This window comes from Rhinoderma darwinii, chromosome 8 (assembly GCF_050947455.1).
Source record: "Rhinoderma darwinii isolate aRhiDar2 chromosome 8, aRhiDar2.hap1, whole genome shotgun sequence".
Lineage (NCBI taxonomy): Eukaryota > Metazoa > Chordata > Amphibia > Anura > Rhinodermatidae > Rhinoderma > Rhinoderma darwinii.
Window position 1 is genome coordinate 77,398,628 of NC_134694.1, and position 16,069 is coordinate 77,414,696.

Below are 16,069 nucleotides of genomic sequence, written 5' to 3' on the forward strand. Positions count from 1 at the left end.
ATTCAGTACCCAACCATCTGGAGTGATGGTTGGGTACTGGGGCAGCCACAGGCTGGTATTATTAGGCTGGTTTTAATAACCAGCCAGATACAACATACCAGTAGCAGGCTAGCATTACCGGGTTGGGAAGGCTTACGGTTTTTGGGCTTTCACAGCATAATAATACTAGCCTGCGGCGACCCCAGTTCCCGACTATCAATGCAGATGGTCGGATACTGGATTGTATCCATCTCTTCCCAGCAATCCTGGTGGCGGTTGGTACCGGGGTAATAATGGGGGGTTACTGCTAGCCTTTTCACAGGCTAAGACTATGCCCTGCCTTAGTAGTGGACGCTGTCTATCAGACAGCGGCCATTATTAAGGCAGTAGTAATAATGTAATAAAAAAGCACCAACACCTAAAATATTTTATTGAAGTAAAAACCCCCCATACAACCCTCATTAAGCATTTTATTGAAAATAAAAACACCGTCATCAAAGTAGTCCTGGAATCTGAAGTAGTCTAAAAACCAAACCTGTAAAAATCAGCAAAACAATTATCATACTTACCTTCCTGGGTCAGTGACAGTTAAAGGGGTTATCAGGGACTAAAAGTTGCTTTGGATATTTTATTTTTATATATTTTATTGTAAAAAGAAGTCACTTACTATGTACTTTCATTTTCAACTCTGTACTGATAAGTTCAGTTCAAACCCGGTGAATTGGTGCCGGAAGTCCTGTCCTTTTCCTAAATTACTATGACGCGCCGACATTGGCCTGAGGGCTTTGTTCCTGTGCTGTTCGTGTCGGCGTGTTATCAAGCCATGACCGCTAGGAGTTTCCGAGCAGAGCATCAGCCGACGTCACTGTCCCTATATGGACAGTGACAGTGACTTTGGGAGCAGTGCTGAAGTTCTGGGCAGAGCATCAGCTGATGTTCTGCTTGGGGATTCCAGTGATAGGAAACTCCTGATGTCACTGTCCATATATGCATTGATAACACGCCAGCAGGAATAGCACAGGATGTAAGCACTCAGTCATGTGGGGCCGTGTCGGTGTGTCATCAATATTAGGAAAACAACAGGACTTCCGGCACCAATTCACCGGGTTTATACTGAACGATTAAGTACCGAATTAAAAATGAAAGTACATTAGTAAGTGACTTCTTTTCCCAATAAAATATAAATCCAAAGTAATTTTTGGTCCTCAGATAAACCTTGACAGTTATAAGCTGGTTAGTTTACATCACAGTCATTGGTTAGTTTACATCACGTGGTCCCAGGTTACCTCAGTTCATTGGCCTACTTTTGAAAGTAGGCCAATGAGCTTAGGTAACCGGCCATCACATCGTGTAAACTAATCAAAGACTGATTAGAGCGGTCACTGCTTAGTTTAATGAGCCTTGATAGTGGTGCAGGATCACCCGTGATGCGCCAGAATTTTGGTGCATCTCGGGTGCGTGTGTCACTATAAACCTAGTGCTGGGCTCCTTTAGATACAAAGGAGTCCCCGTGCTAGAAGCTACCTGAGTCGGCGCGGGAGCTTCTTCCTCTCCTCTAGATGCTTCTTCTAATGTCTCCTCCATGCCGGCCCTGAGTCTGAGACACTCCAACTGTTCTTGCATTGACTACACCTACACCTGTGAGAAGTTCTGTCCAATCCATGAACAGCTGCCCTGTGAGTGACCTAACCACCTGTCGGTCAGGTCACAAAGTACATTTCTTTAGAAAAAAATAAACGATCCTGCAGCTGAGCCCCCTGCTTGGATGCCCTATGCACTGCACCCCCCCCCAGTACCTAGTGGCAAATATGGGCCTGGTCCTCCCTCTTCATTTCAATGTGGTATCTGGACCTCTCTCTTCATGGCAATGTGGTATCTGGTCCTCTCACTTCGTGCAATGTTATATCTGGTCCCCTCTCTTTGTGGCAATGTGGTATCTGCCTGGTGAAAAGTTTACTGTCATGTATACATATCTCATTGAAGTAATGAATCTCTAAGGTGCCCTAATAGTACTAAGTTCAAACTACCATCAGAGGCTTTGGTCGGTAGTTATGTCATATTTGATGGGAAGAATAGTGCAGAATATGAACCATATCTGAATAGTAACATCAAGAGATACAATACTGGGGTCCTTGGCCATGTCATATATAGACCGTGATGTCAGGAGCTTCTCGAGGGCCAAAGTCCGCAGGCAGATTGCTTCCGATGCTATGCTTGGGGACACCAGCATCGGGAAGCTCCTGACGTATATGTATATATATATATGAACACGTTTATCATGTACATTGGAAGCTTTCCCGACATTCACAATAAATATTGGGCACAAATGTGATGTGAAGGGGGCCTTAGAAAAAAAGAAGACTAATAAAGTTTTTTACATTTTTCTATATTTTTAATCATAGTTTTTTTTAACTGACCCCCACTGCTTGTCATGAAAGTATATAAAACAATATGTATAGTATAGTGTATTACTCCACTGCCATAAGGTAGTTCGTTAGTATGCTGTAGTCGTCTGTTGTCCTCTAAACATCATGTATAGGAACAGTTAATGCAATGATTACAGCTATTTTATTTCAGTTAACTTTTTGTTATATAGAATTAAAAGGCTAAAAATCTGCAAATGAATTACCGTATGCAGCCTGTCCTAGAATTCTTTATTTGCGAGACTTAAAGGCTATGTAAACCTTTGAAAGGGATATGTTTTTTTTAATAAAAAGGTCAAGGTGTTTGGTACAACTTTATAATAAATTTTTATAAAAAATTATTTTAACTTTTTGAGATACAGCTGATCTGTATTCTGCATACAGAGCAGCTGTATCTTATGCTGAATCCTGTACCTGTCAGGTTCTGAACTGATGGGTTCAATGAAAGCGGGGTATCCACCTGTTATTCATCACATCTAAGTTCACTCGGATGTGATAGATTACTGACACTGAACCCGTCAGGTCCGTGGGATTGACGGATTCAGGTCTTAGCGAACTATACAGCTGCTCTGTATGCAAAATACAGAGGAGCTGTATCTCAAAAAGTTAAAATTATTTTTACTAAAAATTTATTTTAAAGTTTCGCCAAACGGACTGACTGACCTTTTTTTTTTATTTAAAAAAAAATCCCTTTCAAAGATGTACATAGCCCTTAATATTTCTTGTTAACAAAAATATTTTTCAATGCATGAAGCGCAGTTAAATGGACACTAACTATTCAAACAATTTATGCTAATCTAATAGTATACCTGATAGCGATCAACTTTGTCTTTTACTTACTGTTAAAATGTTGTCGTTTTATCCATTCAAATTCTTTGTGAAGTCATTGCCACCAGCTGTCTCCCTTCTTGTAATATGCTGTCCCACCCCTTGCTATGAAACAAAATAAGTCCCTATTTACAGAGCAGAATTGACGGACTGCAGAAAGTGGGTGGGGGTGTCCCTTCTCTGCCCATAGAAGTCTATGGAGAAGGGAGGGCAAGAGGAGAGAGTAGAAAGAGAGAGTGAGTCAGATACAGACACTCTGCCCACACAAGTCTACAGAGCGGAGAGGAGACAGCAGAGAGTGAAAGAGACACAGACACACTGCCTATTCAAGTCTATGGAGAGGGGAGCAGGACCAGAGTGAGACAGACACGCTTCCTATACAAGACTATGGAGAGGGAGAGCAGGAAGAGGGAGCAGAGAGAAAAAAAGACACTGACACTCTGCGAATACAAGTCTGTTGCAAGCTAAGTGAAAAAGACACAGACAGATGCTGCTGCAGCTTCCTGGTAAGTGTTTTATCTCACCCCAGTGCTGGATTCTCTGCTACACAGCTCATTACTGCTGTATAAGCTCCTGCATGCAGCTGCAGCTTCTATATATGTGATTCTCCTGTTCTCTGTGTGTAGTGAATAGAAGACGTGATAGCAGTTAGACTCCACCTGCTAGCTCAGAGAAAACTGAGAATAAGGGATAGAGCCTGCAGTGGGGAAAACTGCTAAATAATGCAGAATACAAGTCATATAATAGCCAAAAATAGTGTAATTGCTCATGTACACACATATGACAGCTTGTTCTGGGAAGTCAACTGAAAAGTTAGGTATGATTTGGAAACTTTACCCCCTTCCTGACTAGGCACATTTTCAAGTTTTAGCCATGTATCAATGAGAAAACAAATTGTTGTTTTATTACTCTTCCAACCTACATGTATTTAGTCTTGTTTTCCTTATAACATATTGGGCTTCCATATTGTGTAAAAAAAAAAAAGTGATATATTTTAAATATAGAAGGTAAAAAGAAAAAAAAAATGTGAATATATGAATTTATATGATGTTTTTGACACACCTGAAGACTTGGGGCAAACACACCTAATCCCATATTTGGCAACTTCTGGCATAATCAGTGATACGAAATGTGTGCACATTTCTTACAAGCTGACCCCAAGTGGAGCTTACAATGAATGGTTTGCAAACTGGCTTTTGGAGTGCAAATTTGCTGACACCAAAACACTGGTGTTTTAGATTAACAAAATGTCATGCCCACTCTGCGGAAAAAAATGCAGCATAAATGTTAATAAATTGACCTGTGTTGCGCAATTTAAATCCGCAGCATGTCAATTTATGCTGTGTTTTCCCTGCTTTTCTGTTGCGGCTTTTCCCCATTTTATTCAATGGGTATGCAAAACCCGCAACAGAAAGCCATGTGTTGCGACATTTGCAGCGGATTTGCAACTCAGAAAAATAAAAACTATCATAATTATCATGCTTACCCAGAACTCTCTCCTTCTTCCTTCAGTCTGGCCTCCTGGGATGACGGTACATCCCAAGTGACTGCTGCAGCCAATCACAGGCTGCAGCGCCACAAGGCCTGCAACATCATCCCAAAAAGCTGGACTACGCACAGAGAAAAGGGAGGGGGTAAGCATGATAGTTTTTTTTTCACAATGTGGTGCGATTTGTCAGACGGACGGTGCTGCGTGTACCAGGTCGGATACGCTGCACAGTTTTTATGCAGCGTATCCGACTCGTGGAAACCCGTCATTAGGGTTAGGAATGATAATTAGACTGCTAGTCTTGTAGCTTATTAGTGACTCCAATGGTTGGTGGTGCTGGATTGAGTTCAGCAGGCCTGCTTTGGTGGTATCTAGCTCCTACACAGGTGGGGGCTGATGTGCAGGTCTCCTCAGGCAGGGGGAGGGGGGACTGTAGGTCTCAGGAGTGCACCAGAAATGGGCAATTTAAGCCCAGTGCGTGCACACCTGTATGACATCACTGTGCCAAACTCATGCACGTGCAAGGCGGGGTAGGCCTTGGGACGTGGGAATGCATCATCGATTTGTCCGCTGTTTATGGTCCCCCTGGAGGTTAGGAGACAGGAGGATCAAAGTAGATCCTCTGCTCCTCCCTCCGTAACACCGGACAAAGCAGCTGGCTGGAGCCAGCAGTCATATCTCATTACCTGGGGCAGTGGAGTAACTACCGCTAATAGCAGCCGTAGCGGTATTTACGCCACATGGCCAGAGTCTCCACTAGCAGCTGCTATGGCTGCTACAGTGCGACGCCACTGAAGGGGTTGTTCCTACAAAAGACATGTATCCCCTATCCACAGGATAGGGGATACATGTGGGACGCCCAGCGATAAGGAGACCGGCGGACCGAAAGTCCCCCGAAGTTCTCCATGACAAACCTCGGACTTCCGGGGTCTGTCTGCAGAACCATAGAAATGACTTGCGCACCGATCGCGCTTGTGCACGTGCGTGACCAGCGCTCCTTTCATTTTTATTGAACTGCGCAGACGCCGGAAGTCCGAGGTTTGTCATGGAGAACTTCGGGGGACTTTCTGTCCCCCGTTCTCCTTATCGCTGCCAGCGATCACACATGTATCCCCTATCCTGTGGATAGGGGATGCATGTCTTTTGTAGGACAAACTATAGGCCGTTTTTGGGGGGGGGAGGGCTATATGGCGTTATCTACAGGGGGGGTTCTGTATGGTGTTATCTACAGGGGGGTTCTGTATGGCGTTATCTACAGGGGGGTCTGTATGGCGTTATCTACAGGGGGACTTTGTATGGAGTTATCTACAGGGGGGACTCTGTATGGCGTTATCTACAGGGGGGGTTCTGTATGGTGTTATCTACTGGGGGGTCTGTATGGCGTTATCTACAGGGGGGTATCTGTATGGCATTATCTACAGGGGGAGCTGTATGGCGTTATCTACCCAGCGGAGGGGGGACCCAGTCAAAAGTTTGCTATGGGGCCCAGTCTTTCCTAGTTACGCCCCTGACCTGGGGCAATTTCCCATGGGCATAGGTGAATACACACCTATGCCTAATTGTACAATATATATATATATACATATATATATATATATATATATATATATATATATACACAGGGTGGGCCATTTATATGGATACACCTAAATAAAATGGGAATGGTTGGTGATATTAACTTCCTGTTTGTGGCACATTAGTATATGGGAGGGGGGAAACTTTTCAAGCTGGGTGTTGACCATGGCGGCCATTTTGATGTCGGCCATTTTGTATCCAACTTTGTGTTGGATTATCAATGCAACCCTCTTCTCCCACTCTTCACACACTGATAGCAACACCGCAGAAGAAATGCCTCCCGATCTGACCCCCTTAGACTTTTATCTTTGGGGTCATCTGAAGGCAATTGTCTATGCTGTGAAGATACGAGATGTGCAGCAACTGAAACTACGGATGCTGGAAGCCTGTGCTAGCATATCTTCTGCGGTGTTGCTATCAGTGTGTGAAGAGTGGGAGAAGAGGGTTGCATTGACAATCCAACACAATGGGCAGCACTTTGAACACATTTTATAAGTGGTCAGAAACTTGTAAATAACTCATGAAAGAATAAAGTGACGTTAAAACCAAACACACCATTGTTTTTCTTGTGAAATTCTCGATAAGTTTGATGTGTCACATGACCCTCTTCCCATTGAAAAAACTAAAGTTGGATACAAAATGGCCGACTTCAAAATGGCCGCCATGGTCAACACCCAGCTTGAAAAGTTTCCCCCCTCCCATAAACTAATGTGCCACAAACAGGAAGTTAATATCACCAACCATTCCCATTTTATTTAGGTGTATCCATATAAATGGCCCATCCTGTATGTGTATATATATATATATATATATCCACACACACATACATAGTTGTGAATACATAAAACACTTCCCTCTCTAATAGGTATATAGAGATAATAATATTTTTTTGTATGACATCAGCATTTAGATAATGATAACAGATAGATCAATAAATATATTTACTAGAAAAAAATATGTGTGTGTGTGTTATATTACATTTTCTTCTCCCTCTCTGACAGCCTGCCAGGATAGGGAGAAGTTCCAACCAATACAAAAGTTTGTTATTTACTAACAAACTTTTCTGAGATCAATGTAACAGGCTGTCATAACTATAACATGCCTGGAGACCACACTGATTGATCGGGTAAAGCTCTGTGATATCAGCTGTCTAAGGACAGCTATATCACAGAGCTAAATGCAGCCGGCGGGTAAGCGCCGAAGGGGGAAGTATTGTAGTCCCCCTGATATCAGCTGTCTAGAGAAATTGTATCTTGGAGCTTTAGGGTATGTGCACACGATAGCAGGCATTTACGTCTGAAAAGACAGACTGTTTTCAGGAGAAAACAGCTGCCTCGTTTCAGTCGTAAATGCTCCTCCTCGCATTTTGCGAGGCTTCTCTGACAGCCGTAAATTTTGAGCTGCTCTTCATTGAGTTCAATGAAGAACGGCTCAAATTACGTCTGAAAGAAGTGTCCTGCACTTCTTTTGACGAGGCTGTATTTTTACGCGTCGTCGTTTGACAGCTGTCAAACGACGACGTGTAAATGACAGGTTGTCTGCACAGTACGTCGGCAAACCCATTCAAATGAATGGGCAGATGTTTGCCGACGTATTGTAGCCCTATTTTCAGACGTAAAACTAGGCATAATACGTCTCGTTTACGTCTGAAAATAGTTCGTGTGAACCCACCTTTAGGCAGCAGGAGTGCCAAATTGAAAAGTCTGCAAGACATTTTAAAAAGTCCTTACAAAGATAAGTGCTGAACGCCTGGACGTTTATAGTTAATGGAAGGGCCACAACTGGTTAACATTAAGCAAAAGAGTATCTTTTTTTACTTAATAGAATTAATAACACTTCAGTTGACAATAGGAACTGGATAAAAAGAATTCAGCTTGTGCTCTTCAAAGACAGAATCCCCCAGTAAAACTGCCAGATGGCTAGGGATAATTCATCACTCAAGAAAACTTGTTTTCACTACTCCAGTGGCCAGTCCAGTGATGTTGTGTTATACACCACTCCTGCCAACACTTCTCAAAGGCACATAGGGATCTCAGCTTTGTATGAAACTCCTCGGCCATTGAAACTTAATGTCTGGCCTACTGCCTTACTATATGTTTCCAGAACATTTAGAGTTGACGATGAGCAGATATCCTTCAGCAGGACACATTCTGCTGCTGTTTGTCTATTGTAATTCTATGTACTCGCTAATAATGGGTGTTCCATCATACGCAATCAATGTTCAATCAGATGGGTCCAATAGTTGCCATCGCTAGAATGTCGTAGCAGGGACACTAGGAAAGTGCTGTGCCACGTTGTCATCTGTCAGTTCCATGAAGTGTTCTCTGAAAGGCCACCTAATAAAAGGTGGGCGGAAAGCTCCTACTTTTCTCTATAGCATATGTTACCATTGCAATTGCTATGTACGATCACTACCATTGTTGAGATTCTATATCTCACCTTTAGAAACTTTTTTGGAGTTGATAACAGTGCCCTATTATGTTAGCAGTAAATATGATTCCCACTAGCAAGATTTATTACATCGCTGAGGACCCCACCACTGGGTTTGCCACAATAACTCAGAATAGTAATAAAGTGAATATTAATATATATATACCTTTTATTTTATTGACTAAAACTTAGCCACACAGGTTAAAAACTGACATAGAAGCTACCTCAAGCATCAGAAAGTCACTGTACTATTTGTCTATATGTCCCTGCTAGTTGGCAGTGTTAACACCAAAAAACAGTGCTTTCAGGGGCCTTGGGGCAACCGCCATAGCCTCCAATGATGCCAGTCTTTGGCAAAACATCTCAGGGAGTCATCGAGTTCTATCTTTTTAATCATGACATATAGCTACCATGATAAGAAATTTCATGGATAGTGACATACAGTCTGTTCCATAATAAATAGATCTCTTGCTTTGTTACCACTGCCATCTGGCAGCGAGCTACGCTGTTTCCGTTATTCATGGTCGGGAATCACACGCGTCCTCCACAACACAGAGTGGTAGAACGTAGTTTAGGGGGCCCCATTCTAGAGATAGGTATTCTAAGAAAATAATAAAAAAGCAGGGTTTTAACAGACTTTTTGTTATTTTGTTACCTGATGCTTTCCAAAGAGATCTATTAATTGATAGGACCCACCATATCCCAAAGCCCAAAGTTTTCCAAACTCAGCACCCCGTGATTTAATAATAAGACTGCACTTTTATCACTTCAAATAAGCAGTGGTTAGAGCAATCTCCTCAGCAAGATGCCACTGAATTTCTTCAAAAATGGTCTTTGATTTCACTGGATGAAGATATTCAATCACCCCTCAGAAAGAAACCATAGACGTTGGGTAAAGAGTGTCAGACAGTAAATGGCCATAAATAGTGACTGACTGTAATGTAATACATTATCTTTCTGCGCTACAAGCCCATCGTGTGATGAGGGTTTATAAGACCTGTTTTTTTAATTCTTGAGTTTAAGCCTTATATTGAACGAGTGGGTGCGGGTTACTATGAGTACACCAATTCATACAGGTTCACTCCCTTCAACTTACACTGGTTAACAAAATTTATTTCAGTAGGTTCACGTTGAATCAGAATCATGGCACTTCTACCCCTTCATATTTTACCCTTGTTTAGGACATTATCCTGGTCCTTTGACATGTTCTTTTCTGTAGGTACGGTGTCATATGGGTATTGAATATAATAATACTAAGTGTGTGCGGTATATCAAGCTTAAAGAGGCCCTGTCACCACATTATAAGTGGCCTATCTTGTACATAATGTGATTGGCGCTTTAATGTAGATTACAGCAGTGTTTTTTTATTTAGAAAAAATATCATTTTTGACGGAGTTATGACCTATTTTAGCTTTATGCTAATGTGTTTCTTAATAGACAACTGAGCGTGTTTTACTTTTTGACCAAGTGGGCATTGTTTAAGATCACTATATGCTGTGTAAATGAATGGGGAGAAGTGTATGATGCTGATTAGTCAGCATCATACACTTCTCTCCACAATGCCCACTTGGTCAAAAAGTAAAGCATGCCCAGTTGTCCATTAAGAAACTCATTAGCATAAAGCTAAATTAGGTCATAACTCCGTCAAAAATGATTGTTTTTCTAAATAAAAAACACTGCTGTAATCTACATTACAGCGCCAATCATATTATGTACAAGATAGGGCACTTATAATGTGGTGACAGAGCCTCTTTAAAGGATTGCACTATTATTCTCAAACATGGGTTGGAAACTATCGTCTATTAATGTTAAAGGGATAAACAGCCCATTCAAAAGATCTTTATTTTAGAAAACAATCAAAACACTAAAGTGTGATATGATATGTGCACAAAAGACACATCAAAATGTAGCAGATTTATCTAGACTTAAACACAAAAATATCTACTTTATTTTTTGTGCCCCAACCTTCAATAAGAAAAAGGGTGTAATATTAGCTATTGGGGACTCCTTGGCGTTTAACGTAATTGATACCAAAATTGATCCAGAAGAACGGTATGAACGGTTATAAAGCTTCTAATTCTGAACATAAAATAATGGAGAAAATAATTTTGGCCTTTACAGATCCAATTTCCTCCTTGCCTAAATCAATAAAAATGTTGGACAAATTTAGTAAAGTGTCATACTATAAATAGAATATGTCAAAATTTTAAGTACTTTAATTGGGAATTCCCGATATAAGTCTAGAATCTCTATGTATGCATTTCAGTGGGACAAACCCTCTATGACCAACCTTGGTATTCAGAACAAAAAATGTCACAGTTTGAGGTATCCTAAATTCGACCAAATGTTAACCGTTAAGATAATGATGATGCCACATATTCTCTATTCGGGAATCTTTCCGTTCAGATCCCTATGAAGTATCTTAAAGAGCTTTAGTCTCTTATAGGAAAAAATATTTGGTCTAATAAATCCTCTAGAATACAAACTGACATTTTATACCAATCTGTTAAAAAAGGAGGTGTGGGCCTTCCTTTGGTATAACAATATTACAGGACTTGTATATTGCACCAGATTCGTTATCTCTTGACTCAGAACTCCACTAAACACAGGGTCCAATTAGAAACTTTCTTACTCAAAGTGTGTTCATTCAAATAGTAGTTACTGGCAGAGACATTGTTCAAGATGCCTTCTCAAGGCCTACTTTCCATAATTTTAGTGTTAGGAAACATTTGTCACTTTTATGTTGTCATGACTACTAGCCAAGCTTCTGGGTGGCTCTGGTTTGTGAGGCAGAGCCAATCTTATTTCTCTGTCTACTATCTATCAGGGCCAAGGGTGGAGTATTTGAGTCTGTTCAGTTTTTTTTTTATTGTTGCTTGTGATTTTCTTATGAATGCATGTGTCTGATCAAGCTTCTGGTTACACCCTGAATCACCTTGACTGTTTGGACTCTTTGAACTAGACGTCGTCTTTGTCTTTGGATTTATCTCCTGGTTTGAACTCTGCTTGTTGATCACCCCTCTGGCTTTCTGATTATCCGTTCTGGTATTGCCTGCAAGTGCACCTCCTGTCCAACACCTTATTCTGTAAAAGCAACCTGGGTTCTATGCGGCCAAATCCAACCTGCTTTGCGGCAGGCTCTGGTGAAGACCATAGAGTAGCCTTAGACTCTGCTGACGGACTTGAGGAAGCTGATTTACTTTTGCGCTTGATCCAGAGAGTCTCCAGCTGCCTTTGGGGAATTGCTCGTATAGCAATTCCATAAACTTTCACTTCGGGGAATTGCTCAAATAGACATTTGGGTTCAAAAGATTTATAAAAAGATCTAAGGACTTCTTCCATTTGACCGTTTAATGGAAAATGTTTCCATTTCTAAATTGACTTTCAATGCATATCAAGGACAGTATATTCCAATATCTGGCAATATCTCAAAACTCGCAAAATTAATCTCTTGTACTACAAAATTAAGGGGATTTCCTCAAGTTATTATATTTTTACATAGTTACATAGTTGATAAAGTTGAAAAAAGACATATGTCCATCAAGTCCAACCTATAATCCTACCGTGTTAAGTCAGAGGACGGCAAAACCCCATGAGGTTGATGCTAATTGGCTCATTAGGGTAAAATTCCTTTCCAAATCTAAATCTAGCAATCAGAATAAATCCCTGGATCAACATCCCATCTCCAGAATTTAGTACTCATAACCTGTAATATTACATTTTATTAGGCTTGTATCAGTCGCTGCCCTACTCCTTTTTAGACAAATGGAAAATGAGGACTATGGGTTTCCTATTTTTGAGGACCAATGGCTTAAAACATTCACAAACATATCAAAGCTACCCAATGGGTCCAATCACCTTGAAAATACAAGGAATTAATATATAGGTGGTATTATATTTCCATTTAAGTTAGCAAAAATCTATTTAGAAATGACAAAATTCTGTTGGAGATGCAAAGAAAATGATGCTGACATGAAACACATCTGGTGGGATTCCCAATTAAAATTTTAGTCTACAAAGCTATAGCTATAGCTTTTTCACGCAATTATCCGATTATAATATAAAGCTAAACTTCTCTAAGGTTTATTATCCTTAAATTTAGAGTCCTTTTGTTTTGAGCACAGGACAATAGAAGCTCATACTATTTTGGCCACTAGAACTAAAATAGCCAAATATTGGAAGTATGCTGATCCTCCTCTCCCAAGGGAAATGATCAATTCAATTAATGAAACTGCCTTTAAGAAAAATATCTTTCATCAAGTCTGAATGAACATAATTTGATAAATTAAGAAGTAGATTTTATGGTTTAAATCTTCTCATATTAAGAACATATTATCTGTTTAATATTGCAAAGTTTTGGCTTTATTGTATCTTTAAGTTCATTTGTATGACTATCTGCGGTATTTGCTAATCCAGATTATTTACATAGTTTCTATATCGTATTCATGAAACCATATGTTACCAGGATGTTGCTTTTGTTCCTTTTGTTATGTCATTTTTGGACTACTGTTATTAAAGTGGTATTTAAAAAAAATTGGGAAAGGTCTATGTATTATTAGATAATATGCGTAAAAGTACACAGCGTATCCACCCTGGTCCCCGCCGGGAATTCCGGTGAAAAATTGTGGTTCCGTTTTTGGGCCGGAATGTCCACTGCGGAAAACAGTAGGTTAAAAAGCCTATACTAACCCGTCGTCATGGCGATGCGCCCTTTGACGTCCTGCAGCCCAGCCTCCTGGGATTGGCTGCAGAAGTTGTGGAAAATTTGCAGTATTTACGCTACGTGTGGACTTAACTTAAGAGATAAAACATTACTACAACCCGGAGCCATATTTTGGTTTTGATCGCTATTGGGATGGATTTCTATTGTTCTGACATTGGTTCCTTTTATGTAACTTACTGTTGCTCATCTGGCTTTTCATGGGGCTAGTAAAGTGGGTGGTGGGTAGTAAATCATAAAATAAAGTGAATTATATAAAGTCCAGTTATGTTATTAGGGCATAAATACCTTCTAATTAAACTTTGGATGTGTTTGTCTACAACAGATGACCGGATCAAGCTTCCATGAATTACTAATTAATGCTGTAGAGCAGCCAGTGAGCTGGCAAGGTTTACATCGTATTCATTCTTTCTCGCTGAATAGGAGATTTTACAAATGCAAACATAACACCGTTAATGTGAATCCTAATTGTCATCATAATGAGTATTAAGTTTCCTAATTAGCTGTATAATCAACATTAACATAGGTTGGCCCATTGATTCATGAAAGACTTATTTTTGCTAACAACAAACTGGTATCAATTCCTCCCTGAAGAATCATGAGAGATTTGTTAAGTAGTAGTAAATTTCATTCGATAGATTAACATATGCTAGAGATTTACATACCCAATTTCCAGTGGCTTGACAAATCCTATTATTCTTGCATGAAATTTTATTATTATTATTTTGTTTGAAAAAATAATCATTAATCTAACATTTGGCTAATTAGGAAGATTGTCCTTATTGCTGTACAATCAGTCACATGTTCATTATGAATGAAGCAATTGCAATGGACCTTAAATGAGCATTTGTATCCCCCCATCCATTGCGTGTTTAAAAAAAATATATATATATTAACAGTTTTTAAAAAAAATATAACAGTATAAATAGGTTACAGGGCCTTGGTTGGGGTACAGTATGTAAACATATAGGGGGGAATTTATCAACTTTTTTTTATTACGTACAGCAGAAGATGCAACACATTTTTTACGATTTGTGCACCTTATAATAAATAAGTTGCATCTTACTCCTGCGGGATTCATTTTAAGACTGGCGTATAAAAAAAACTAGTCTTTGTAAATCTGTCCCATAGTATATTTCACTAAACAATACTGTTGAATGTTCCTAGAGCCCCTAGAAGCCAACATCAATAAATAGACACTATCAGCAAGAATCAGTTTAGGTAAAGGCTACGTACACCTTTGAAAACTATTATTATTATTTTTAAATAAAAAAGTGTATCTGTGTGTTTGGTGCAACTTTGTAATGACTTTTACTATATTAAATTATTTTTACGCTTTCTGATACAGCTGCTTTGTATCCTGGATATACAGCAGCTGTATAGTACACTGAGACCTGAATCTGCCAGGTTAGCGGGACTGACGATTCAGTGACAGCGTGTCCTGCGTGTCTCTGAAACGCAGGATCGAGCTGTTATCGATCACATCTAAGTTCATAACGAAGTAGAACCATACACACTGTTACACTTTTTTAAAAATAAAAAATAAATAAAATAGTTTTCACAGGTGTAAATAGCTATTGTAGCATCCATGGCCGCGGGCCGTCGGGTTTACTCACTTCCCGACGCCCGCAGCCATGGATCTGTGAGCGCTGGTCTCCATCTCCTTCCTAGGAGACGCCAGCGCTCACTTTCACTCCGGTCCGCAGTGTCCCTTAGGGTGCGCGCGCACGCTGGTGCCCGCTCTTAAAGGGCCAGCGCACGCACATGAAAACAATTATCATCGTCAACTTACATGATTTCCTGGACTATAAGAAGGTCCCAGCCCTTCTTATCCTTGCCTGAGCATTGTTAGTATATCCCAAGTCTGTCTTGCAAATAGTCCCTTAGTGTTTCCGTTCCAGTTGTTACCCGTGCCCTGTTACCTGTTCCTGTATCCCGTGCTGTGTTCTTGTTCCTGTGCCTACTAGTGTTGGAGTCGTGTCCTACTGCACCTGCAGTGTTTTCTACCATGTCCAGTGTCTTCTGCCACGTCAAGAGTCTTCTGCCACATCTTGTACTGTCCGCCACGTCTGGTGCAACCTGCTGCACCGACCTCCATCTGTGCTAAAGCCACATCCACTGTCTGGACTAGTTCAGGTACCCGAGTGTCACAAACTGCTATAGACTTTCGTATAGACTGTGACCTGGTCAGCTGCCTCTCCGCTACGGCGGAGCGGCCTAGTGGGTCCACATACCCTGTGACCGTGACAGCCTTTAACTAAACTGACTCTTGCTGATAGTGTCTGTTTGTTGATGTTGGCTTATAGAGGCTATAGGAAAATTGAACAGTATTGTTTAGTGTCATATTTACAAAAACTGATTAACTGAGTAACAGATTAGGGCCTGTTCACGTCATCATTCTAGTTCCGTTCATCCGTTTAACATTTCCGTAAGAGGAAACCATGAACTGAAAACCGAACGGAAACTGTAACTTCCATTTGCATTACCACTGATTTCAATGGTAATGTCTCAGTTTCAGTTATTTTCAGTTTGTTTCTGTTCCATAAAATGTCAGGTTTTTTTCACGGAAACAATAGCGTAATCGACTACTCTATTGTTTCCGTTCGGCTTTCTGTTCATCGGTTC